Source organism: Sus scrofa, chromosome X (assembly GCF_000003025.6).
Source record: "Sus scrofa isolate TJ Tabasco breed Duroc chromosome X, Sscrofa11.1, whole genome shotgun sequence".
NCBI lineage: Eukaryota > Metazoa > Chordata > Mammalia > Artiodactyla > Suidae > Sus > Sus scrofa.
Window position 1 is genome coordinate 82,421,420 of NC_010461.5, and position 25,590 is coordinate 82,447,009.

Here is a 25,590-nt window from a genome sequence, read left to right on the forward strand (position 1 = left end):
TGGTAACAGCTAAATGAGTGTGCAACATTGCTTATAGTTAATGAAACATTCACAACCGGATACCATGTTGGTTATGTTATCAAGGGTCCATTTTATTTTAGGATCATCTCCCTCTTACGAAAACAACTCTATGTTTTTTTAAAATGTGCCTCTCATAGTTCCCGTTGTGGCTCAGTGGTTGACGAATCCAACTAGGAACCATGAGGTTGTGGGTTTGATCCCTGGCCTCGCTCAGTGGGTTAAGGATCCAGCATTGCCTTGAGCTGTGGTGTAGGTCACAGATGTGGCTCGGATCTAGCATTGCTGTGGCTGTGGTGTAGGCCGGCGGCTATAGCTCTGATTAGACCCCTAGCCTGGGAACCTCCATATGCCGCAGGGGCAGCCCTAGAAAAGGCAAAAAGACAAAAAAAAAAAAATGTGCCTCTCTTAGATATCTAGTCAAGACCACTCAGGCAGATTTAAGGTAGATTCAAATTGCAAAGCTACTAAGTCTCAAATCTTTCCAAGTTCTCTTGGATATAGACCCCTACTCCCATCCCTGCAAACCCATTCTGGCTCCTGGATTAAATAATGTAAATGCAGAGAGTTCCCCTTGTGGACCTGGCATTGTTGCCATGAGGATGCAGGTTAGATTCCTGGCCTCACTCAGTGGGTTAAGGATCTGGCATTGCCACAAACTGTGGTGTAGGTCAAAGATGTGGCTTGTTTCCAGTGTGTACCATGGCTGTGGCAGCTGCAGCTGTGTTTCAACCCCTGGGCCAGGAACTTCCATGTGTGGCAATGGCAGCAGTTAAAAGAAAAAAAAAATATGGAGTTCCCATTGTGGCTCAGCGGGTTAAGAACCCAACTAGTATTCATGAGGATGCAGGTTCAATCCCTGGCCTCACTCAATGGGTTAAGGATCTGGTGTTGCCACGAGCTGTGGTATAGGTTGCAGATGAGGCTCGAATCTGGCGTTGCTCTGGCTATGGTATAGGTTGGCAGCTGCAGCTTCCATTTGACCCCTAGCCCAGGAACTTCCACATGCTGCGGGTGCGGCCCTAAAAAGAGAGGAAAAAAAAAATAATGGAAATGCATCTGGCCCCAAAGATTCTTCTGTGAGACATCCCTTTCCTGCCCTGGTCCTTATCTCTGAATGTCTGTATGGTTTCAGGCCTTCAAAATCCCACTTCTTTCCCTGACCTGGAGCTCTGCATTCTACACTGTTTACAGAATGCTCACTAGTTAGGAGGGCCAACTATGTGCTAAATGCTGTGCTAGCTAGCTAAGGACAAAATAATACTGAGTACGTGCCCACAAAGAATGCACGGTCTACTCAGGGATACTCAGACAATCATAAAAGAATATGGGAGTCAAAGAAATATACACACAGGGTATTATGAGAATGCCAAGGTGGGGCACCTCTTCCAGTTTGGAGAAAGGGAACCAGAAAGAAATACCAGCAATAGCACATGAACTGGTTGTAAACAGTATCTACCATTGGTTAACTAGGTAGAGGGCAATGCATTTACAAAAGTGAAAGCATGGACCATAAAGCAGTGTGTATACGCAAGCAGTGCAGTGACACTGGATAGCAAATTGTAAGGGAGGGTACGGAAGAGGTGAATGGGGATCCTATCACATGGGGGGATATGCTACATTCAGAAACATGGGATAATTAGTCTCTGACAATGGGAATCACTGAAGAGCTTTAGGTAAGGCAAGGACTTGTTAGATCACAGTTATGCAGAATATAGATTTGAAGTGGAAGTGATATAAACCCTGGGGGAAGATGATGAGAGCCCAAAGTAGAGGACAATGTCGGTAGAGTTGGAAAGGGACATACAAAAGACACAACACTGAGGTAAAATCTGCAGGAGCTATGAATGCTCTGTAACACAGAACAGCCTCTTCTACTAAGACTTGGAGTTCTGCTGTGCTAGATTTGTAATTAAGTGCAGTATGGCACAGAAATGTACCTACAAGTGCTGGATCTGGAGGCAGGTTCAAATCATAGCTTCACTACTTTTAGCTGTGTGACCTTGGGCAAGTTATTCAACCTCTCTGAGACTCAGTTTCCTCATTTTTAAAAACAGTGATTAGGAGTTCCCATTGTGGCTCAGCAGTAATGAACCCAACCAGTATCCACAAGGACACAGGTTCAATCCCTGGCCTCGCTCAATGGGTTAAATGATCTGGTGTTGCCTTGAGCTGTTGTGTAGGTCGCAGACACGGCTTGGCTCTGGCATTGCTGTGGCGTAAGCCAGTGGCTACAGCTCCAATTTGACCCCTGGCCTAGGAACTTCCAATGCTGCGGGTGCAGCCCTAAAAGGCAGAAAAATTAAATTGAATTAAATTAAAAACAATGATTAATAATAAGAGCTCCTGCCTAAGGCTGTGAGGATTCAAGTATATGTCATGAGTATGCATAGCATAGTGCCTGGTCTAAAATAAGCAACCAACTTTAGTAGATGTTTAGTTTTATTATTATTAACCACAGGTTTTAGAAAATATATACACATGTTGCAGTTTTTGACATCTCACTATGAAATTTGAGAAGACTAATTAGTATTTTTGCCCAGATGGAAAGTCACCATACCTCTCTGCAGGGAGGTAGCTGACAAGCATAAATATTAAGCAAATGTTAGTAATTAGATATGATCAGTTTATACCGTTCCAGACAGAATTTCAAGTGACTTACAAAGATACATAAAACATAACAAAACAGCAGAACGTTTAAAAATAGGATCAAAAAGAAGAGAAGCAAGAGGGGAGACAAAGAAGAGGAGTGAGAATCAAGGCTCCAAAACCAAAGGGTAGCTGAGGCTTCCCAGTGGCTGGGGTCCAGACCTGCACAAGCCCACCCTTGGATCAAATTCACATCTCAGAGATCGGCCCGGACCTGCCCACCCTGGGGTCCCCTCTCAAAAGTGTTATGGGAACCATGGTGTTTTTTATTTTTCCCTAACAATGAGAAATGTATGAAAGTTCTCAATTTTAAAAGATTCTGATTTTGGTTTTTGCACAAAGGTTCTCTTGCCCCCTACAATCCTTCTCAAAATAGGTTCTACCAAAGTGGAGTTTGCAGGTATCAAGGCATTTTGCAATTTTAGTTCCTTTTTTTTTTTTCTTTTTAGGGCCACACCCGCAGCATATGGAGGTTCCCAGGCTAGGGTCGAATCGGAGCTATAGCCACTGGCCTACGCCACAGCCACAGCAACGTCAGATCTGAGCAGTGTCTGTGACCTATACCACAGCTCAAGGCAATGCCAGATCCTTAACCCCCTAAGTGAGGCCAGGGATTGAACCTGCATCTTCATGGATGCTAGTCAGATTCTTTTCTGCTGAGCCATGATGGGAACGTCTTGGCTCCTTTTAATATATCTACCAACTGACAAAGATGAAGGAGAAGAAAAAAAGAAAAAGAAGAAAGTGGCTAAGACTTCTACAACATCTCCCATGCACCAGGCACTTTTCTAAGCATTTTACATATGTGGAGTTGTTAAGTCCTCACAAAACATAATATGGGATAGGTACCATAATACCATTTTTCACAAATGAGGAAGTGAGACACCCACCAAGTAAATAACTTGACCAAGATCATATTCCCTATAACAAATAGTCTGGTTTTTGAACCCAGGCAGTCTGATTCCAGAGTCTGAGTTTTTAACCTTGTATTATATGATATCTTCATTTTCTGATAATATTGCTTGTACATGGTAATATTTGGAAAAGGGGAAAGGGGACATCCTTCCCTCAGGAACTGGAGGTAGAGGCTTTTTTTTTAAAGTCCTCAGCTAATTTCATATGAATGTTTAAAAGGCCCATGGTCTGGCTTCTCAGTCCCCTGACCTCCCCACATAGTAGTGTGTGCCAGGCTCAAAGAGACTCTACACATGGGGAAGGACACATTCTCCTCATCCAGGACACTCATTCTAAAGTTGGTAGGAGCAAACATAGGAGCAGTAACTAAAATATAATCTCTGGGAGTTCCCGTCGTGGCTCAATGGTAAGGAACCCAACTGGTATCCATGAGGATGTGGATTTGATCCCTAGCCTTGCTCAGTGGTTTAAGGATCCCATGTTGCTGTGGCTGTGGCTTAGGCTGGCAGCTGTAGCTCCAATTCGACCCCTAGCCTGGGAATCTCCATATGCCGCAGGTGTGGGCCTAAAAAAAAAAAAAAAGATATATATGTACACAAAATCTCTTTGGTTAGAGCTTGAAAATGATGTAATTGAGAAAAGTGGGGACCATTTCCCCCAGACCGAATCCACATGGTTACCTTTCAATACCACCAAATTCTGTTCATCAATGGTTTGAAGAAATTCTCACTTACAGGACCAAGAGTAGTGCCTGTTCCACTTACGATAATATATACTTCTCTAAAGTAAGTCCCAGAGGGAAACAGGATGTCTTAATATATTTCTCCTGCAGAGTGGTTGTCTGAACACATGAAAGTGGGGTCTTATTTTCATGATTTCACTTTTCCCCTTGTTCCTCAGCAACTCCAGGTATCTTAAACCAGCTGTAGCTGCCATTTGACCATTAGCCTGGGAACTGCCATATGCCGCAGGTGAGTCCCTGAAAAGAAAAAGAAAAAAAAAGAATCCTGAAGCAGCTGTGGCGTAGGTTGCAGCTGCAGCCTGGATTCAATCTCTGGCCAGGGAACTTCCATACACCATGGCGTGGCCATTAAAAAAAAAGTAAGAAAACAAGGAGTTCCTGTTGTGGTACAGCGGTAACAAACCCAACTAATATCCATGAGGATGTGGGTTCAATCCCTGGCCTTGCTCAGTGGGTTAAGGATCTGGCATTGCCATGAGCTGTGGTGTAGGCTGAAGATGCAGCTTGGATCCCGTATTGCTGTGGCTGTGGTGTAGGCCAGCAGCTGCAGCTCCAACTTGACCCCTGGCCCGGGAACTTCCATATGCCTTGGGTGTGGCCCTAAAAGGCAAAAAGGAAAAAAAAAAAAGAAAGAAGAAAAGAAAAGAAAACAAGACCATATGTCTAAACACTCCCCTCAGCAATAGGGGAAATTCACATATTAAGACAAATTCCATTTGGCCTTCCAGCTTGTAAGACCTACATGAGCTTTCTCTCACATGAGCCAGGCATGCTCACAAGAGGCCTGTGAGGTTAATGGGGTAAAGAATGGCCAGTTCATCCTCTTCTCTGCCAAAGTCCCTTTCCTTAATAGCCCAAAAGCTTAAAAAGATAAAAAATCCCCAGCTAAAAGAATAGAATGCTTTAAAATCCAGGTAATTTACATGCATGAAACACTTTTATTTTTTAAGTCTGGTGAGAGTTGACACATTGTCGTTTTTCAATAAGCCTCATCACTGTGTGAAACACCAGATCTTTCCTTAGTCAACAAGCTTTGATGAACCAGCACCTCTACAGGGGAAGACCCTCTCCTCTCGCCTGGGTCACAGATGGTGCGGCTTTCTAAACTGAAATCTAGCTAGCATCTAATTCTTTCTTGAAGGCCACATTACCTAAAAATCACCCACACAGTCCCCTTAAATGAGAAATCATGACGGCTCGTGACTAATCCAGCCCATGTTCACACATAACTGTGATTTCATGCATTTGGTTTCTTTTTTAATTTTAGGGATGCTGTGATCTTGCTATGGCCACAAAAGCCTTAAACACAATGAAATAACCTGTAGTTGAACTTAAAATTGAAGTGTATATGTGGCAGATAATTTTAAGGCGTTGTTTAAAGCCTATAAGACATAAAGTAAATGATAATTTCAAATAAAACATTAGTAGGCACATGAGTATGTATACACAAAAGAGTAGGTACAAATTGGAAAATACAAAGATAAAATATTAACTACTGCAAGCTCTCCTTCCCTCCTGCTTGACCATAATTACTTTACACATTACATCAAATCCCTAGAACAGGATTAGTACATGTGTTATCAATATCTGGTCTATAGCTAGAAGCAAGTCCTAATAATAAAAAAAAAATCCAAGTATAAAAAACTTAAAACTGCTAAACTGTTCAAATTGCATGTGTATATATTTGTTTTATCTTCAATTCTGGCACAGCATATAAAAATACCTTAAAGGAGTTCCCGCTGCGGCACAGTGGAAACAAATCCGACTAGGAACCATGAGGTTGCAGGTTCGATCCCTGGCCTCACTTAGTGGGTTAAGGATCTGGCATTGCCATGAGCTGTGGTGTAGGTCACAGATGCAGCTCGGATCTGGCATTGCTGTGGCTGTGGCGTAGGCCTGCAGAAACAGCTCCAATTAGACTCCTAGCCTGGGTGTGGGGTGTCTAGGGCTGTCGTGGGTGTGGCCCTAAAAAGACAGAAAAGACCAAAAAAAATATTTTTTTAAAATAAAAATACCTTAAAAAGTTCAAAGGGAGGAGGATATATGAATTTTCATAATTCAGGTAATATAACCTACAATACAGCATAGACATTTGACCTTCATATTATTATTGGTTCTAAATAGACCTATACATTCAGAAATCAACATTATCAATGAGCTTGCCCTTTTATTTTATAAAAATGAATAACCTCTCCCACTAGATAGTAAATTGTATGAGAAAAGGGACTTAGATTTGCTCATCTCTGTACCCTTCAGTGCCTAGAGTACTGCCTGGCACATAATACAGACACAATAAATATTTGTTGAATGAATGAACTGGCATCAAAAATACCATATATCACATTCAGCCACGCCCAAAAGCTTATCACCCAGGACTTTTCAATGTTTACTATCATTAATTCAAATACCCGACTCTAACTACAACCCCCCGTCCTTCCAGCCTGTTCACTCCATGATGTCCCCTACTCCACACAGGTTCTCATGGCTGGGAGGAAGTCCTCCATAGACCCTTCTACCTCTGCCCTGTCAGCTCCTTCCTGTCTTCACCTCCTTTCCTAGACAGTTTAGATTCTATTGCTTTGACTGTACTCTTGTCAATATCCTCAATAACCCATTTTCATTGCAAATACCTGATAAAAACATTACCATAGAAAAGCCCAACTGTTGTGCTTTATGCCTGCACTGGGACTACTGAGTTCTACTGGAGAAAGAAATCACAATCTGGTAGGTTATTATCAATATGAATTCTCGGTGGCCAAGCTCACTTCAACAATGCCTGACATTTTAGCTATGCTTCCCTGGTCCTAGTGTGCTCTCCCACTCACCACAATAACTATTTCAAGCCTTCCTCAAGCATCTCAGTCCTGCAACCCAAACCCCGCCCCCCCAACCCCTTGCTCTAAGAGGATGACCTTTCCGCTTACATCACAGGGAAATGTAAACGGCCTCAGACAAGTTTCTGCCACCAAATCTATAAACATATTCCCTCTATATCTATCCACTTTTTGTTCTTCCCAACTGTGATGTCCTTCATTTGTTTAAGGGTAATCTCCACTTCATTCTTTATCCTCTCCTATCTGGCATGAAGACTTTACCCTGTAAGGACTTTGCTCTATCTATTATCCCTTCCTTCCCATCAGCCTTTAAAGACATCTAGGTCTTCCTAAATTGAAGAAGAAGAAAGAAGGAGGAGGAGGAGAGGTGGAGGGGAGGGAAAGGAGGGGGCGGGGAGGAGGAGAAGGAGAAGAAGGAAAAAAACCTCTTGTATCTCAACCCTCCACCCTCTCTTTGCTCTTCAGAGACAAATTTCTCTAAGGAATTGTCCATATTCACTACCTCCACTTCATCATATTCTTAAATACTTCTCAACCCACCAAAGTCTAGCATTCCACCCCCTACTACCTTAGAATTGGTCTAAGGTCACCAAAAACCTCCTAAATCCAATGGACAGTAGTCAGTCAGTATCATCATAGACCTCTCTGAATCTTTAGCAACACTGACCATTTTTTTTCTTTTTTGTCTTTTGAGGGCTGTACCCGTGGCATATGAAGTTCCCAGGCTAGGGGTCCCATCATAGCTATAGCTGCCAGCCTACACCACAGCTACAGCAACGCCAGATCCAAGCTGCATCTGCAACCTACACCACAGCTCATGGCAACACCAGATCCTTAACCCACTGAGCAAGGCCAGAGATCAAACCTATGTCCTCACAGATACTAGTCAGGTTCGTTATCACTGCGCCACCATGGGAACTCCAACGCTGACCATTTTTCAACGGAGCCATTCCATTTTGAAAAACTTATCCTACTGATATTCAAGTAGATGAATAAATACATACCTCAAGGATGCTCAATGTTTGAACCAGCAAAAAAAAAAAGGTCATACAATTTTAACATCAATAGGAAACCGATTAAATAAACCATGGTACATATATGTAATGGAATACTATGTCACTGTTTCAAAGAAAGAGGTAGTTCTATATATACTGACATTGAAAGCAGGGCATGAATATTAAGTAAAAAATACATCACAGGAGTTCCCACTGTGGTGCAGTTGGGTTAAGAATCCGAATGTAGGAGTTCCCATTTTGGCACAGTAGAAACGAATCTGACTAGGAACCATGAGGTTGCGGGTTTGATCCCTGGCCTCGCTCAGTGGGTTAAGGATCCAGCATTGCCATGAGCTGTGGTGTAGGTTGCAGACGCAACTCAGATCTGGCGTTGCTGTGGCTGTGGCATAGGCTGGTAGCTGCAGCTCAGATTCCACCCCTAGCCTGAGAACCTCCGTATGCCACGGGTGCAGCCCTAAAAAGCAAAAAAAAAAAAAAAAAAAAAAAAAAAGATCCAACTGCAGTAGCTGGGGTCACTTCGGAGGTATGGCTTCGATCCCCAGCTCAGCACAGTGGATTGAAGGATTCATCATTGCCACAGCTGCAGTGTAGGTCACAGCTGTGATTGGATTCAATCCCTGTCCTAGAGACTCCCATGTGCCATGGGTGCAGCCATTAAAAAAATACATTGCAAAACATACTTATCATAATTCCATTTGTATTTTTTAACATATAATTGTAGACAAGATGGATGGATGAATGAATATATGAATGGAAGGAAGAAAGGCAGTCTTTCATGGGGGCATGGAAAATGTCTGAAAAGGAATACAAATTTAATACTGTTACCTCTGGGGAATGGGATATGGACAGCAGAACTGAAGACTTATATTATCTTTTACTGGTTCAAGTCATAAAAATATACTCAGGTCCCTAAGTGCACCAACATTTCCAAAGTGGGTAAGAAAGAAGTTCAAAGGAGATCAAAAGAGAATGGCCAGGGAGACTGTATAAAATACATTTTAATGTTTCCAGAACTGAGGAAAGAGAGAAGGGTGGTTAGTGTTTTCGAACATGGAAAGAAAGATCTACTAAAAATAAGGAGAGGTAAGTGTACAATAAAAACAAAGAGCATGAACAGATAATTTTTGAAAGGGGAAGATCAAATGGCCAATAGATGTAAAACAGAAAAAGTTTCACTCTTACTGGTAATAAAGTGTTTTTTTCTTTTTGTTTTTGTTTTTTGGCTGTGCCTGTGGCATGTGAAAGCTCCCGGGCCAGGGGTGGAACCCACACCACAGCTGTAACCAGAGCCAAAGCAGTGACAACACTGGATCTTTAACCTGCTGAGCTATCAGGGAATCCCAACAGAGACTTTTTTTTATGTTTGTCTATCAATTCAGCAAAAATTTCAAGACAATACTCAGTATTTAAAAGGGAAGGTATTAAGAAGTATGCTCATACTTTGTTAGCTAATGTAAATCAGTTTTAAATATAAATTTGATTTTTTTAAAAATTGAACTTCATATAACTTACTACAATTGTGATTAAATCATTGATTATATAATATATTGGTTTTTTAACACATACCTTCCCTGCTAAAATAATGAAATAAGTTCCATACACAAAAGACCATCATCTACCTTTTTCTCTACTGTATCTTAAGCACCTAGCCTAGAAACTTGGCACATTGTTGGCTCTCAATAAGTCATACTTTCTGGTAAGTTGTAAGCAATAGTTTAAAGACACTGATATTAAAGCTGTTCTGATGCTTTACTGTGACCTGAGAGAGCTATAAACAAGAAACAGTGTAGAGATTACAGAAATTTTCCATCCCTTATGAATTACTCAAGTTCAAGGTAGGTTTAGATAGACACAGATATGAAAATCACTGTGGTCCATCATTCCAACTATTCTGGCAGCCCTGCCCAATCTCCTGTCCTCTTTTATTTCCTTCCCAGACACCCGGAAAAATCCCCCAAACTAGATTGTCTACACTCTGTTTCTATACCTGAGCTGATGAGCGCTGTTGGAGAGCACTCAGACAGAGTTCTGTGACTTCCTGGGAGACAAATTCAAGTTATCCAATCCATTCTGGGCTCACGATGATGTGGCAATCTGGATGATTTGCCTCTAAAGCACTCCTCTATCCATCCCTCTCAAATGCTGTTACAATCTCTCACCTCTCTCATTTGGATGGAACCTCCCTCAAGATCTTGTCCTTCCACACCGCTTTCCTTCTCCACAGCTTCACCAATCCTGCCCTCTCTCCCTCCTGTCTCAATGGAAGAGCTACAGCCCTTTCTCTAAGTCCCACCTTTTCATCTCTTCCTCTTGGAAGCCCCTACCCTCCTGCTTCCTCAGTGACCTTGCATCACCAAGCTCTGTCTACACATAAATGGGCTCATCTCTCTCCTATATTTAAAAGGAAAGGAAATTAACATTTTCTTCTCCCCTGTGCCCCACTGTCTATAGGAAACACTAGGAAAGACTCCCCTTCCCACTGTAGCCAAGCCTCTTTCACATGCCTTTTTTTTTTTTTTTTTTTTTTTGCCTTTGGTCTTGTTAGGGCCATACCCATGGCATATGGAGGTTCCCAGGCGTGGGGTCAAAGTGAAGCTGGAGCTGCTGACCTACACCACAGCTGCAGCAACGCCAGATCCAAGCTGTGTCTGCAACCTACACCACAGCTCATGGCAATGCTGGATCCTTAACCCACTGAGCAAGGTCAGGGATTGAACCTTCGTCCTCATGGATACTAGCTGGGTTCCTTAACCACTGAGTCACGACAGGAACTCCTGTAAACCGTAGTCCTTATTAGTCCCACTGAGCTCCCACTCCCCAACCCTTTACAATCTGCCTTCTCTCCTCCTGCTGCAGCGATGTCGTCATTGACCTAATTGCCAAATCTAATGAACATGTTTTTAAAATGTTTTATAGTATGTTTTATCTGATTACAAGAGGAGTACACATCAGGAACCAAGTTACAACATATGACAGACTAAAGAAAAAAACACTTGCACTCTATATAACAGGCAATGGGTAAATATCCCTAATAAATCTAGTGCTCTTATAAATGAATGAAATATATACGCCAAAAGAAAAATGTGCAGGGAGTTCTCTTGTGGTGCGGTGGGTTAAGGATCCGGCATTGTCACTGCAGTGGTATGGGTTGCTGCTGTGGCACAGGTTCAATCTCTGGTCCCAGAAACTTCGGTATGACGCAAGTATGGCCGGAAAAAAAAAAAAAAAAAAAAAGCACTGTGCAAAGATGCTTATTGCAGCCTGTGGTAGCTTGGACTAAAGTGCTAGGCAGAGGAGATGGAGACATGGCTGAATATCATGACATGTCTGGAAGTTTAGGATGACAGGACTTGCTGATGAATTGGATGTGAGGAGGGGGTGAGAGGAAAAGAGGAATCAAGGGTGACCTTAGGTTCTTTTTTTTATTTTTCTTTTTATGGACACACCTGTGGCACAAGGAAGTTCTCAGACTAAGGGTGGGATCAGAGCTGCAGCTTCAGGCCTACATCACAGCCGCAGCAACGTTGGATCTGAGCCATATCTGCAACCTATGCTTCAGCTTATGGCAAGGCTGGATCCTTAACCCACTGAGCGAGGCCAGGGATTGAACCTGCATCCTCATGGATAGTAGTCAGGTTCTAATTTTCACAGAGCCACAGTGTGAACTCCTGAACTTAGGTCCTCAGTTTGAGCAACTGAATGGATGATGGTGCCTTTTTACCCAGATAGGGGAGGCTGTGGGAAAGGCCTGGGGATCTGAGAGGAATCAGAAGTCCTGTTTTGGCCAAGTTGTGTTTGAGATGGCTATTTGAGATCCAAGTGGAAATGCTGAATAGGCCATTGGATATAAGAGGCTGCAGCTTAGAAGAAAGGCTTGGATCAGGGGCATAAATATGGGAATAATGTGTACAGACAGATGGTATTTTAGAGCCATGAGGCTGGGAGAATGCTTCTAGAAAGATTCCAGATAGAGAAAAGTCCATGGACTGAGCCCTGGGTTCACTCCACTGTTGAGAGGTTAGGGAGATAAACTGAGTAGAAGAGAAGGCTGAGGAAAATTGTGTACAAACTTGAGTTTCAAAGACATTAACATACATCAAATGGTGGAGAATCACATATTTACCACTGTATCAATGATCCAACTCCTTCTAAGCCTGTCCTTTAAAAGACTTTAGTCTTATTTTTTTCTTTCTGAACATTTCAAAACATTTAAACAGAATAGTATTTTTTTCTTTTCTGTTACATAGTGGTTTCCTCACACTGTAAAATTCTCCTAGTATAAAACTCGTAAAGTGCTACACAAGTAGTAATCAGCCAATGGCTTTTCCATAAACTTCATAAGCCAGTAACTGCCTCATGCCTAAAAGGCTAAGAGTGACTTGAGGCTAGAGGCTTAATTTGTTTGGCATCTTTAACCTTTGGGGGCTGTTCACTTCCTTATCATACAGCAACTTTCTCCAGCATTTTAGTATTTGAGCTGGCCAAATACCTAAAACACCTCAAGACATCTGACAATCCAGGTCCCCTCCACTTAGTGCAGCCCCTCTGCCTACCACAAGCACAGCATCTTTACATTTCCACTTTAAACTTCAGAAGTTTCCATCCAGAGACTCATGCCTTGAAAAAAGAGAGACAGAAAGTACTTCCAACCAAGTCAAAGTTGTCACCAGGCATGCAATCTCAAAGCAAAGCTCTATGAGATGAGAACTGGGCCTGGGGCACACTGGGGACACTTAGTTTCAGGTCCAGGAAAGCAAAAAGGAGTACTGATTGATTCCTAGAATGGTAGTGTCATTCATTACTTCAATTAACAAATTAGCAAGCACCTATGATGTTCCAGGCTCTATGATGGATGCTGGGATCCACTGGTGAATAAAACAGACAGAAATCTTTGCCCACATGGAATTTACATTATGGAGGGGGGGAGCAAGACAGGCAATAAGAAAGAAAAATGAATAAAATACACAATATATTACATTAGAGTAATAAGGTAAGGAAAGGGCATATGGAATGCTCAGGGAAGGGGTTCTAAGTTTAAATAAGGAGAGCCTCACTAAGGTGACATTTAAGTACAAACTCTTAGCTGTCAGATTTCAAGTGCCTCCATAAGGTGTCCTCTGTCCTTCAATCCCACCATCACCTGACCTCAGGCCCTTACAGGTATGGCATCCCCAGGTCCTAGCACAAATATTTGTTAATCTCTTGCACTTAAGACAAAGGGAGCTCCAAGATCCAAACCTTACAGAGGTTACAACCTTCCAGGTGGAAAACCAACTAACAACAGCATTAAGGGATTTCCCTGAGGTGTAAACAAAGTACATTAGGACACAGGATAACTGCTAATTCTGCTCAGGGGAAGGAAATGTGTGTTCAGTAAGGTGGTCCCAAAGGAGATGACTTTAGAGCTAAATCTTGAGAGATGAAGAGGAATTAATGGCACGGGAATGTATACAGGTGGCAAGTTATCTCTTCAGGAATTAAAAAAAAAAAGAGTAATTTGAGCAAAGACCCAAAGATGGGATCAAGAAGGGCATTTTCTCATGGACTGTCCCTGCCTAAGGTACTTCATCCACCCCACAATAACACAAGCACACACTCACACTCAGCTTCAGGCTCTCTGGTCTGGCTGTTGGGAAATCCTTATCACTTTCCACCCCCTCACTTCTCCACTAGCCAGCAGGAAAGGAAAAAATTGAGTCAGGCGCACATCCCTAGAATCCAGGGTCACACTCTCAGGACAATTCCTACTGAGCTGAGAGCCCCAGAGGTTTCATTCAACAACGTACATTCAGGGGTGTGTGTTTAGAGTGGCAGTGTGGCAACCAGCCAGCCCCACATTGGAAGTGAAGTGGATAACACATCAGTGAGCTAAGGGGTCCAAAATCTCTGCAGCGCCTCTGAGGTCAAGCCAAAGACCAAAAGTTAGGCTTTGGCTTGAAAGGAAAATTTTTAATCATTGAGTCCTCACCTGTGAGCAATTTAGTGTTCCTAACATCTAAGATAGCAGAGGTGGTGTGGCAGGGGATACAAACAGAGCTCTACAATCAGATGGCCCCACTCTTCCCCCAACCAGTTGGGTGACTTGAGGCAAGGTACTTCAATTCTCAGAGTCTCCCTTTTATCCTAGCATGGTTATAATTGTAGTGCCTAGCAATTGAGTTGACATTAAGATTATGTGAGATAATTATGTAAAGAACTTATCACAGTGCCTGAATCAATGGATTCTAGCAACCATGATTAGCAGCAGCCTTTAAGGGGAAAAGCTCAGAGAGCGTCAACGAGAATGCCACATATACTCGCAGACCAACTATCCCCGAACAGGTCTCCAAACTCCATTTCAAAGCTCTGACCTAGAGTGAAGCACCTGAAATTGTGCTACCAGCAACATTCATCCCCTGCCAGGAAAGGTCTCACAAGCCAAGTTGGTGTACAGTCCTTTTTTTTTTTTTTTAACAAGGTTTTCAAGCAAGTTCTTAAAAAAAATAACATTTACAACTACAGCAGAAAACTTCAACTCTTTGCATTAAACATTGTTCTCTCCACAGACCAGCGAGTAAACACATAAGGTAATTAAAACCTTAATATTAATGGATTTATGAGAGGTGGGGTGGGGAGCTGAAAGAGCAGAAAAGAAGCCAGTTAAAAATAGAAGATACAAGATGTACTGAAGACTAATTTCTAGCACAAACGTACAAGGTCTAGGGTCAACCCTGCCAAAAGCAGTATTCTGGAATGCTAGGTCCTCTGGTTTTGAAGCAGGCAAGATCCTGGGGGAAGAAAAGGTTTGTTAAGGAGAAATAGATCACCTGTTGAAGTCACCAAAATTCTAACCACATGACTTCACCACCAATAAACCCAACCATCTTATTCAACTTTAAGGGCTGGAGAGACAGCTTTTCTGCCCTTTTACAAACCATCACAGTAGGCAGAAGCGTTCGGTGCCCCTTCTTAGGGCTCTGAGGACCCTCTTCCAGGAGCATACCCCCACAGCCTGATGTAAGGGTGACAAGATAAAGCGGTTCAGCTCCAGACCACACAGCTGGGTCCTCAGCCCCAAGTGCAGACGGTGCCCACTGTGGCAGGACCTTGGCCAACCGGCCTCCAGCGTTTACCTGAGGCGGATCAGCCCAGGCTAGGGAAGTGGACGCCGCGAGGTCCGTGGTCCGGAAGCAGTGCGGGGCAGAGACCACGCGCGACGGCCGGGCGCAGCGGGAGACACCGCCGAAAAGGTGACTCGACACCTCGGAAGGCGCGGTTCCCGCTAGGAGCTCGGCCCCACCCCCGCCCCCAGGGCCAGCTCTCAGAAGGGGCCCCAGGCTCTGGAGGGCGGGAAAAGCCAGCCACTCCGGAGGAGGCAGAGTCCCAAGGGGCACAACCCGCGGCGGCGACGGACTGGCCTGGGAAGCGGCCAGGGAAAGGACCTGGGGTGGGGGCAGGGGGAAAAGGCAAAGTGGCGGGGAGGGACTGCCCCAGCAGACGTGAGTCAAAGCGTGGGGGTGCGGTCCGTAGAGGCGGACCGGAGAGAGGGAACGGGGGGTCAGCTAAGACGAGACTGGGAGAGTGGAAGGGGGTAAGGAAGGGTGCAGGTCCCCGAGATGGGGGTGGGAGCGCCCAGGCAGCGAAATGGGACTGGGGGCCCAGGAGACGTCCCGGACCAAGGGCAGAGGGGCGGTCGAGGGCCACGGACCTACCTGTCACCTGCAACAGGTGCCGCAAGAGGGCGAGACGTCCCAGTGCCAGATTCAGGGTAGGGTCTCTGGCTCCGGGAAGACCGCCACCCAGCTCCAGCGGCCGGCCCTTCTCACCCTCCCGGGAGGCGGAAAAAGCTGCAACTTTCCCTGGAGCTGGGAGGAGCTGGACTCTTAAAGGGGCCGCACAGAGCTCCGGGCTCCTTGGTAGGGGGCCGCACCACCCAAGTGGAGCTCTGGGAGCCCAAGTCTTAAGGCACTTAAGGAGTGCTGTCCCAGGTTAGCAAACGGGGCTTGAGGACCGAGGATAAGAGTCTAAGACTAGACTCTCGGTGGTCACTCTCTCAATGATATACATCTTTCTCTTCAGTTCAGCTGAGCCAAAAGTTGTGTACTTCTAAGAAGATGAAGACTCAAGAGCATATAATTGGGGGAGATAAAATATGATACCATTCTCATGCTTTGACTTTCAGCTTTTTATGGCAAATAAAAGCATCTGTCTAAAATAGAAACTTTGGGGGGGGAAGACAGAGACTAAATGCACACATGGATACAACTGATTAAAACATTCAACTCCCTAGTCCAAAAAAGAGCAAATTAGATCAATAATGAAATTCTTTGGCAAAGGTTTTTGTTTGCTTCCTTGCTTATTTTTATAACACTTAAAGAAGACAAAGTGGCCACCAAACAAGCTCTCTCATAATTGCCAGTAGGAGTGTATGCTGGTTAAAAACTCTTTTAGAAAACAGTGAGCAATATATATCAATTGACTTTAAAACGTTTATTTTTACCCAGTACTTACAGACTCCTCTCCCTCTCTCTCCTCTCCCTCCATTCTTCTCATCAGCCATTTACCACACTCAAGTCCCTCTCATCTGTCATCAGCAATTAAACATGCTCAAGTCTCTGCCATATTAAAAAAAAATCCTCTCTATACACTAGGTACCTTTCCAGCTCCTCTTTATGGGCAAATTTACTGAAAATGTACTTTACAGGTACATTTGCAATCTCTATCCCCTTACTTCTTACTCAGCAATGTGGCGTCCTTCCCTCAACACTCCACTGAAACTGTGCTTAACAAGATACCCAACCAATGATCGCCATGTCAAAAAAAAACTATATTAAATAAATAAACAGAGCATTTTCACTCCTTATCTTGCTTAACCTTTCCCCTACATTTAGTGCAGTTAGCCATTTCCTCCTCGAGTCTTCCTGTGGCATCTAAGACGCCATACACTTTTGTTTTTCCTCCTACCACTTTGCTCTCTCCTCAGTCTCCTTTGCTGACTCCATTTCAGCTTTCTAACCTCTGAAAGATGGACATTCTCAGGAATAAGCTATATATACCCTCTCCCTAAATGATTTTTCACTCACTTGGCATGACTTACCATCTGCATGACCACAACCGTATTTTTATAGCTCCATCCAGAACTTTTCTCTGAGCTCTGCTTTCTTGACATCTCCACTTGGACATATTGCAGGCACCTCAAACTCAACACATCCAAAGCTGAACCCACCACCTTTTATCTTAAATTTGCTCCCACTCCAGTGTTTCTTATCTCAGGAAATGACAACGTGCCACCCAAGGCCAAAACTTGGCACCTAGCATAGTACCTGGCATGTATACCTGACTTACTATAGTAAGTTCTCACTAGTATTTGTATAAAGAATGAATGTCACAGCAACATGGATGCAACTAGAGATTCTCATACTAAGTGAAGTAAGTAAGAAAGAGAAAAACAAATACCACATGATATCACTTATATGTGGAATGTAAAATATGGCACAAATGAACCTTCTACAGAACAGAAGCAGACTCACAGACATGGAGAAAAGACTTGTGGTTGCCAAGAGGGAGTGGAGAGAGAGTGGGATGGACTGGGAGTTTGGGGTTAGGAGATACAAACTATCATATTTAGAATGGATAAACAACAAGGTCCTACTGTATTTAGCACAGAGAACTATATCCAATCTTCTGGGATAGAACATGATGGAAAATATTATTTTTTAAAAATGTACGTATACATATAACTGAGTTATTTTGCTGTACAGCAGAAATTGGCACAACATTGTAAATCAACTATACTTTAATAAAAAAGAACAAGAAAAAAGAATGAATGAATTTTTCTCTTTTTTTGGTCTTTTGTATTTTTAGGGCCACACCCTAAAAAGATTTCCAGGCTAGGGGTCCAATTGGAGCTGTAGCTGCCGGCCTACACCAGAGCCACATCAACTCTGGACCAGAGCCACGTCTGCTACCTAAACCACAGCTCATGGCAACACTGGATCCTCAACCCACTGAGCAAGGCCAGGGATTGAACCACATCAGGTTTGTTAACCACTGAGCCACGACAGGAACTCCTGAATGAATTTTTCTTAAGGAAACAGAGGAATACACAAACTTTTTCTATAATGATGTTAATCCCATTATTGCTTAGAATAATAAAGTACTAGGAAAAAACTCTAATGGTTCAATGGTTAAGTAAATTACAGTATAGTCATATAATGGAATATTAAATAAACAATAAAAATATTTACATGTAGTTCATGACAGGAAAATGCTCATTCTCTGGCATTAAGTGAAAGATACAATATTAATATAAAATATGATCACAAAAATTAGTGGAAATGAGTATGTGTGGGGGAAAGGCTTAAAAGAAATATGCAAAATATTCATAGTGGCTGTCTGTAGGTTGTGGAACCAAAGGAATTTTTTTCCTCCTACTGTTTGTATTTTTCAACTTTCTTATAATGAGCAAGTATGGTTTTGATAATATAATTTTTTTGGAGAAATCTTAAAGGGGAAAAAATCATTTTAATTCTAAAAGACAAAAGAGTAAAATTAAGCTTCCAAGTTCTACCCAGAGTTTTCTTCCATAGTTTACCCCTTCAATAACTCGCCCACAGCCTAAAGTATAAAGGAGCCACATCAAATAGGAAATCTTTTTTTCTGTCTAGTTTGCCCAAATCAGCCCTCAGGGCCCCCTCTGCTCATCCCTTAGTTTTGAAATTGTTCACCTCCCTAACACGGCCTGTAGGAACTCAGACCAAGCACTTCTCTGCTCCTTTTGAAGGTGGTCTTTGGCAGAGCTGGAAACATCCTCAGGCAGAATATATTGAGAAGATATTTAATCCAATCCTCTTCTTACTCAGTAAAATTTCCAGATTTTTTTTTATGTTTTTAACTTCTCTCTACATGTGCAGTTTCTCACCAAAGTCTACCTCATTGAGGAGAATGTGAGGATCTGACTCCTTTACACGGTCTCAATGAACCAGCTACAAATACATAGAGACAAACATAAACGATGAACCAAAACAAAGTCAGCGGCCTGTTTACACAGATTCTATGCTTTGCAAACTGCTGTCCATTTCTGTTTGATCCTCCCTGTTTGTTACAAGGATACTGTGCTCTAATTCTTATGCCAAATATTGTGAGAGGTCCAATGCCAGCAAACCCAGACACTAACCTGCTGCAACAATGTAAACAGGGGCTTATGATTATCCTCTGTAGAGTATGTAAGCTCCTGTCCCATAGTGAATTATTAGCTTCAATGAATTTGATTTTACTGTGTTGCAGGAGTTCTGATTAGTGCAAACTAATAAGATGGAGATTTTCCTCAGCCATAGGTAACAGGATGCTTCAATATTGAGCAATTACTCAGAGGTAATATAAAAGTATTAAATATTTCAATAAGATATAAATGTATAAAAATAATATGACAACAAGGATATGCCCACTAGCAAGCTTAAGAAATGAGGCATTATCAATACAATGAAGTCCCCTGGGAGTCCCGTCTCAGAGCAGTGGAAACAAATGCGACTAGTATCCATGAGGATGCAGGTTCGATCCCTGGCCTCACTCAGTGGGTGAAGGATCTGGCGTTGCCTTGAGCTGTGGTGTAGGTCACAGATGCAGCTCGGATCCTGGGTTGCTGTATCTGTGGTGTAGGCCGGCAGATGTAGCTCTGATTCAACCCCTAGACCCCTAGCCTGGGAACCTCCATATGCTGTGGGTGTGGCCCTAAAAAGCAAAAAAAAAAAAAAAAAAAAAAGTCCTCTGTATACACCTCACTCCAAGGTTCTCACTGTCCCAGATTTGATCTTATTATTTCCATATATATCTTTATATATTTACGACATAAATGTCTATTCCTAGACAATATGTAGTGTTGTACTTAAGCAATATCACTCTGTATGTCCCTTCTGCAATTGCTATCTTCAACCAATATCAAGCTTAGATTTACCCTTGTAGCTTTAATTCATTCATTTTTCACTGCTAGAGAGCATTCCAGGCATAAAAGTATTGTATCTTATATATGTGTTCTATCAATGGTACTTCTCAATTGCCAAAGTCTAAATTCTGGATCCCAGGACACTCCCTCTATTTCCTGTTGGATAATCATTTGCTTTGGTTAAAAAAAAATAGTGCACTAGTGGTCTACAGTACACATAAGGTGTAAAAAGTGGATTCAGTCTCTTATTCAGGCAAGACTAGAGTGTCCCCACCTCTACACTATTGGCATTTTGGACCAGATAATGCTTTGTGGTCCAGGGGAGGGTGTGTCTTGTGCATTGTAGGATGTTTAGTAGCATCTCTGGCCTCTACCCACTAGATGCCAGTAGTGACAACCAAAAATGTCTCCAGATACTACCAAATGTCCTCAGTTGAGAGCCATATATACTGAGTACTCATTACATGTGAGGCACTTTAGCAGGTGCTATGGGAAGAAAGCAGATGAATAAATATTGAGAAAATGTCCATTTATTCAAAGATATGTATTCAGCATCTACTATATGCAAAGTATACTGCGCTAGGCACTGAAATTTTGGTGATCTTTTCCTCAAGGAGTTCACAGTTTATTGCATGGGGTGAGGAAAGGGAGACAAACCATAAATATAAAATTATAACACAAACCATAAATATAAAATTATAATACAATGTGGGAAGTGTGAAGCTGGGGAGATGTACAGGATATGTGGGAGCACCTAGGAAGGCTACCTACACTGGGCTGGTGGGGAGTGGTCAGTAAAGGGTCCCTGCAAAATGTGATAGGTTCTCCGAAACTTAAAAAATGAGTAGGAATTAGCTAGACCAAAAAGGGCATTTCAGGCAAAAGAAAAGCATAGGAAAAACCAAAAAGACTAGAGAGAGTTCCTGCTGTGACTCAGTGGGTTACAAACCGGTTCGATAATCAGTGTGTTAAGGATCCAGCATTGCCACAAGCTGCAGTGTAGGTCACAGATGCAGCTCTGATCTGATGTCGCTGTGGTTGTGGTGTAGTTCTCAGCTGCAGCTCTGATTAGAACCCTAGCCTGGGAACTTCCATATGCCACAGGGGTGGCCCTGAAAAAGAAAAAAAAAGACTAGAAACAGTAGGTCTATACAAAGGAAAAACAGGAAAATTGGTGTTTGCTACAGCATAAAGTGTAAGGGAAAAGTGATCACAGAAGAGGCTAGAAATATGGTATATTAGTTTGCTTTGTGGTAACAAAGGACCATAGAGTGAGTGGCTTAAACAACAGAAATTTATTGTCTCAGTTCTGGAAGCTAGGAGTCCAAGATCAAGGTGATTGAAGGGTTAGTTCTTTCTGAGAGCTGTAAGAATAAATATCTGTTCCCCCTTCCTAGCTTCTGGTGGTCTGTTGGAAATCTTTGGCATTTCTTGGCTTATAGAAGCATCACTCTGATCTCTGCCCTCATCTTTACATGGCATTCTTCTGGGATATGTGTCCCTCTGTCCAAAATCCCCCTTTTTATGAAGACACTAGTCATAATACATTAGGGCCCACCCTAATGACCTCATCTTAACTAATTACATCTGCAATGACTCAATTTCCAAATTAGGACACATTCTAAGGTAGTAGGGGTTAGGACTTTAACATATGAATTTGGGGAGGGATATAATTCAATCCACATCAAATGGGTAGGGACTAGAACTTCAGAAGCCTTTTAAGTCATGTTAAGAGATTTACTTTGTTCAGGAGCTAATTACAGCCATTCAAGGAGCCCTGGGATTCTCCATCATTTTTGGTGATGTCACTCAAATTATTTTTCATTCTTTTTATGGCTGGATATTTTCCTATATAGATAGGCCACATTTTGCTTGTTCCTTCATCACTTGATGGATATGTGGGTTGTTCCCACATTTTGGCTATTATGAATAATGTTGATATAAACATTCATGTATGAGGTTCGTTTGAATATGTTTTTAAATCTCTTGTATATATACCTAGGAGTGAAAAGCTGGGTCATAGTAACTCTATGTTTAATCTTTTAAGGAATAGCCAGACTGCTTTCCAAAGTGGCTGAAAAATTTTGCAGCCCCTCCAGCAATGTATGATGGTTCTGATTTATTCACATCCTCCACAACACTGATTACTGTGTTTGTTTGGCCACACCCACAGCATGTGGACAGACTTGTGGTTGCCAAGGGGGAGGGGGAGGGAGTGGCATGGACTGGGAGTTTGGGGTTAGTAGATGCAAACTATTGCATTTGGAGTGGATAAGCAATGAGATCCTGCTGTATAGCACAGGAAACTATATCTAGTCACTTGTGATGGAACATAATAGAGGATAATGTGAGGAAAAAAATATATATGTATATGAATATATATGACTGGGTCACTTTGCTGTACAGAAATTGACAGAACACTGTAAATTGACTGCAATAGAAAAAATAAAAATCTTTAAGAAAGCAAGTTTCCAGGCCTGTGATCAAACCTGTGTTGCAGTTGCGGCTTGCACCACTGCTGCGGCAACACTAAATCCTTAACCCGCTGTGCCACGAGGGAACTTCCTACTACTGTTTGTTTGTTTTAATTAGACATCCCAGTGGGTGGAAAGTGTATCTCACTGCAGTTTTGATTTGCATTTCCCTAATAACTAATAATACTGGCTATCTTTTCATGTACTTATTAACCATTAGCATATCTTCTTTGAAGAAATGCTTTTCGAATCCTTTGTCTATTTCTAAATTGGGTTGTCTTTTATTATTGTGTTGTAAGGGCTCTTTCTGCTTATACTCTTGAAAAGAGAGTGTGTTGGGGAAAGGGAAAAGGGAGAAGGACATTCTTAGAAGAAGTAGCATGGAGTTGTAGACATATGTTAACAGCAGGTTTTGCTGTTTGATTCAAGAGTAGAGTCCACGTGAGGGGGAAAGTGTACTAAATTGTGTTGAGGATGCATCCTTTGTGGTTATGGTCAAAGCTAAGTAAGTGCAGGACTGGTTTGTTCTTTGGAGGCTGATAACTTTTAAGACCTATTCAAAGATTTATTCTGAGTGGTCATTCATTCTAATAAAAGCATCTCTGATGGAAGGAAAACCATTACTTACCAGGATGTGAAAGTGAAAGATAGGGGCGTCTTGTTACAGAATGTAATGGCTGTATCTGTTTTATTTTGCTTTGCCACTTTAGCGATGTTTAATGCTGTTGCCTACTCCTTCCTTATTAAAGTCTCCACTCCTATGATTTCTGGAACACAGCCTCCTGGTTCTCCTGTCTCTGCCTTTCTTATTCTTCTCAGACCCCACTTCCTCTGCCCACACCTTAACATTTAAGGCTTAGACATCACATTAATTTATCCAGGGGAAGTCTGAGAGCACTAATATTTACTAGACCAGTGCCTGTTAAATGCACTGTTTTTAGGAGCTGGAAATGCAGCAGTAAACAAAAACAACAAAAAGATCTTGCATGTGTGGGGCTTACATCCTAAGTCAAAGAAAGATAAACAGTAGCACTAACAGCAAGCACACGGTGCACTTACTATCATTATAATTCCTGTTCTAAGATATCAGTCTAAGAGACACATACACATTTGGTCCTCACAAAAATCCTATGATGTAGATAACATTACTACTCCCATTTTACAAACAAAGAAACTGAGGCACAGAGAGGTCAAATAGTTAAGTCCAGATTTGAAGCCAGACAGTACGGCTCCAGAGTCCATGTTCTTCACTAATACTTTCTATGGCTTCTCAGTAATAAATAAACACATCAAACAAGACCAGCTAAGAAGTAGCTAAACTGGTATTTCAATTATCATTACTCACCAGTCATCTCCATTCCATATAGGAGAATTCTAAAGATTAAACGGATACTTTTTTTTTTTTTTTTTTTGGTTTTTAGGGCCACGCCCTTGGCTATGGAAGTTCCCAGGCTAAGGGAGCTGCAGCTGCCAGCCTACACCACAGCCACAGTGACGCCAGATCCGAGCTGTGTCTGCAACCTGCACCACAGCTCATGGTAATGCTGGATCCTTAACCCACTGAGCGAGGCAAGGGATCAAACCCACATCATCATGAATACTAGTTGGGCTCATTACCACTGAGCCACAATAGGAAGCCTCTAGAGATTAACTGGAGGAAGAGAAAGAAATTTGTGAAGGGAATTCATGAGCATAGAAAGCACTATGGTTTCCCTGCTCAAGCCAAGCAAAAAGGTCCCAGTTAAATTTTTCAAGAGGGGAGACGGGAATCTTACTCCCAGGCTGAAGTTCTGCTGTACGACAGACATTTTTAGGCCTGCCTGTGTTGCCACTGAAGTAGGAAGAGTTCATGGGAGCTCATATGTGTCCTATGGTATCTAAAGTAGATAAAAACTTGTGCTTGACTTTTAACTGTAGAAATCTGAATGCAGAAGACTGGTTGAAATTGTTCACAGCAGCATGGCAAAGAAAGAGGTATAGGAGTTCCCGTCGTGGCTCAGCAGTAACGAACCTGGCAAGTATCCATGAGGATGCAGGTTCGATCCCTCACCTAGCTCAGTAGGTTCAAGGATCCGGTGTTGCAGCAAGCTGCAGCATAGGTCTCAGACGCAGCTCGAATCTCTCATTGCTGTGGCTGTGGTGTAGTCTGGCAGCTACAGCTCCAATTTGACCCCTAGCCTAGGAACTTCCACATGCTGTGGGTGCAGCCCCCTAAAAAGGAACAACAACAACAAAAAGAGGTCTAGGCTTTCAGGGTACCATGTTTTCTATGGGCCAGGTAGTTTCCTCAGAGTGTATCTGGCAATTCCAGCGGAAGAACGAGGATCCCATGAGAAGAGAGTTGTGTGGGCGAGAACCAAGGGTAAAGACTGTCAGAGCATACATTGTCCCCATCAGGAATGGTGCAGGAAAGAGATCCATTGGGGGCAACAGGGAATGAAGGAGTCTCTGAAGAAACCACAAAAGTACATTACAAGAAAAGGCAGTATTCGGGCAATACGGAGAGCACTGACAGCCAGATTACACCAGTCCCGGTCAATTAAGCCTCACTCTCTCTTTAAGATCCCCTCTTCCAGGAGTTCCCACTGTGGCACAGTGGGTTAAGGATCTGGTGTTGCTGTAGCTGTTGGCGTAGGTCGGCTCGGATATGTTCCTTGGCCCAGGAACTTCCATGTGCCTCCAGTACAGCTGGAAAAAAAAAAAAAGACCCCCTCTTCCCAAGTACCCCACCCCATCAATACTGGAGAAGCCAGAAGCAGGTGAGCAAGCAGGGGAAGAAGTGGAGCAAGGAGAGTGAAAGAACCGAGCAAGTCACTTTTTTTTATTCATTGGAGACCTATGGGATCTCCAGTCAAGCTGTCCTGGAGGTTGAGGGTGGAAGGAGAAGCTTTATTTTATTTTTTGTTTTTAGGGCTACACCTGAAACATGCAAGTTCCCGGGCTAGGGGTCAGATGCGAGCTGCACCTGCCAGCCTACACACAGCCACAGCAATGCCAGATCTGGGCCACCTCTGCAACCTAC

The 25,590-nt window shown here is 42.7% G+C and overlaps 1 protein-coding gene across 2 annotated transcripts in view; it reads right to left on the reverse strand.

The window, feature by feature from the left end:
• Nucleotides 1-16,020, reverse strand: part of SYTL4 (synaptotagmin like 4) — a 69,894-nt gene extending 53,874 nt beyond the window's left edge. The window contains exon 1 of one of the 2 annotated variants that reach the window (XM_021079898.1): nucleotides 15,866-16,020. The gene's annotated coding sequence lies outside the window, so the exon portion shown is untranslated. Of the gene's footprint in view, nucleotides 1-15,286; nucleotides 15,540-15,865 lie in introns of those variants that run through there. The other variant, XM_021079899.1, reaches the window with a different exon arrangement.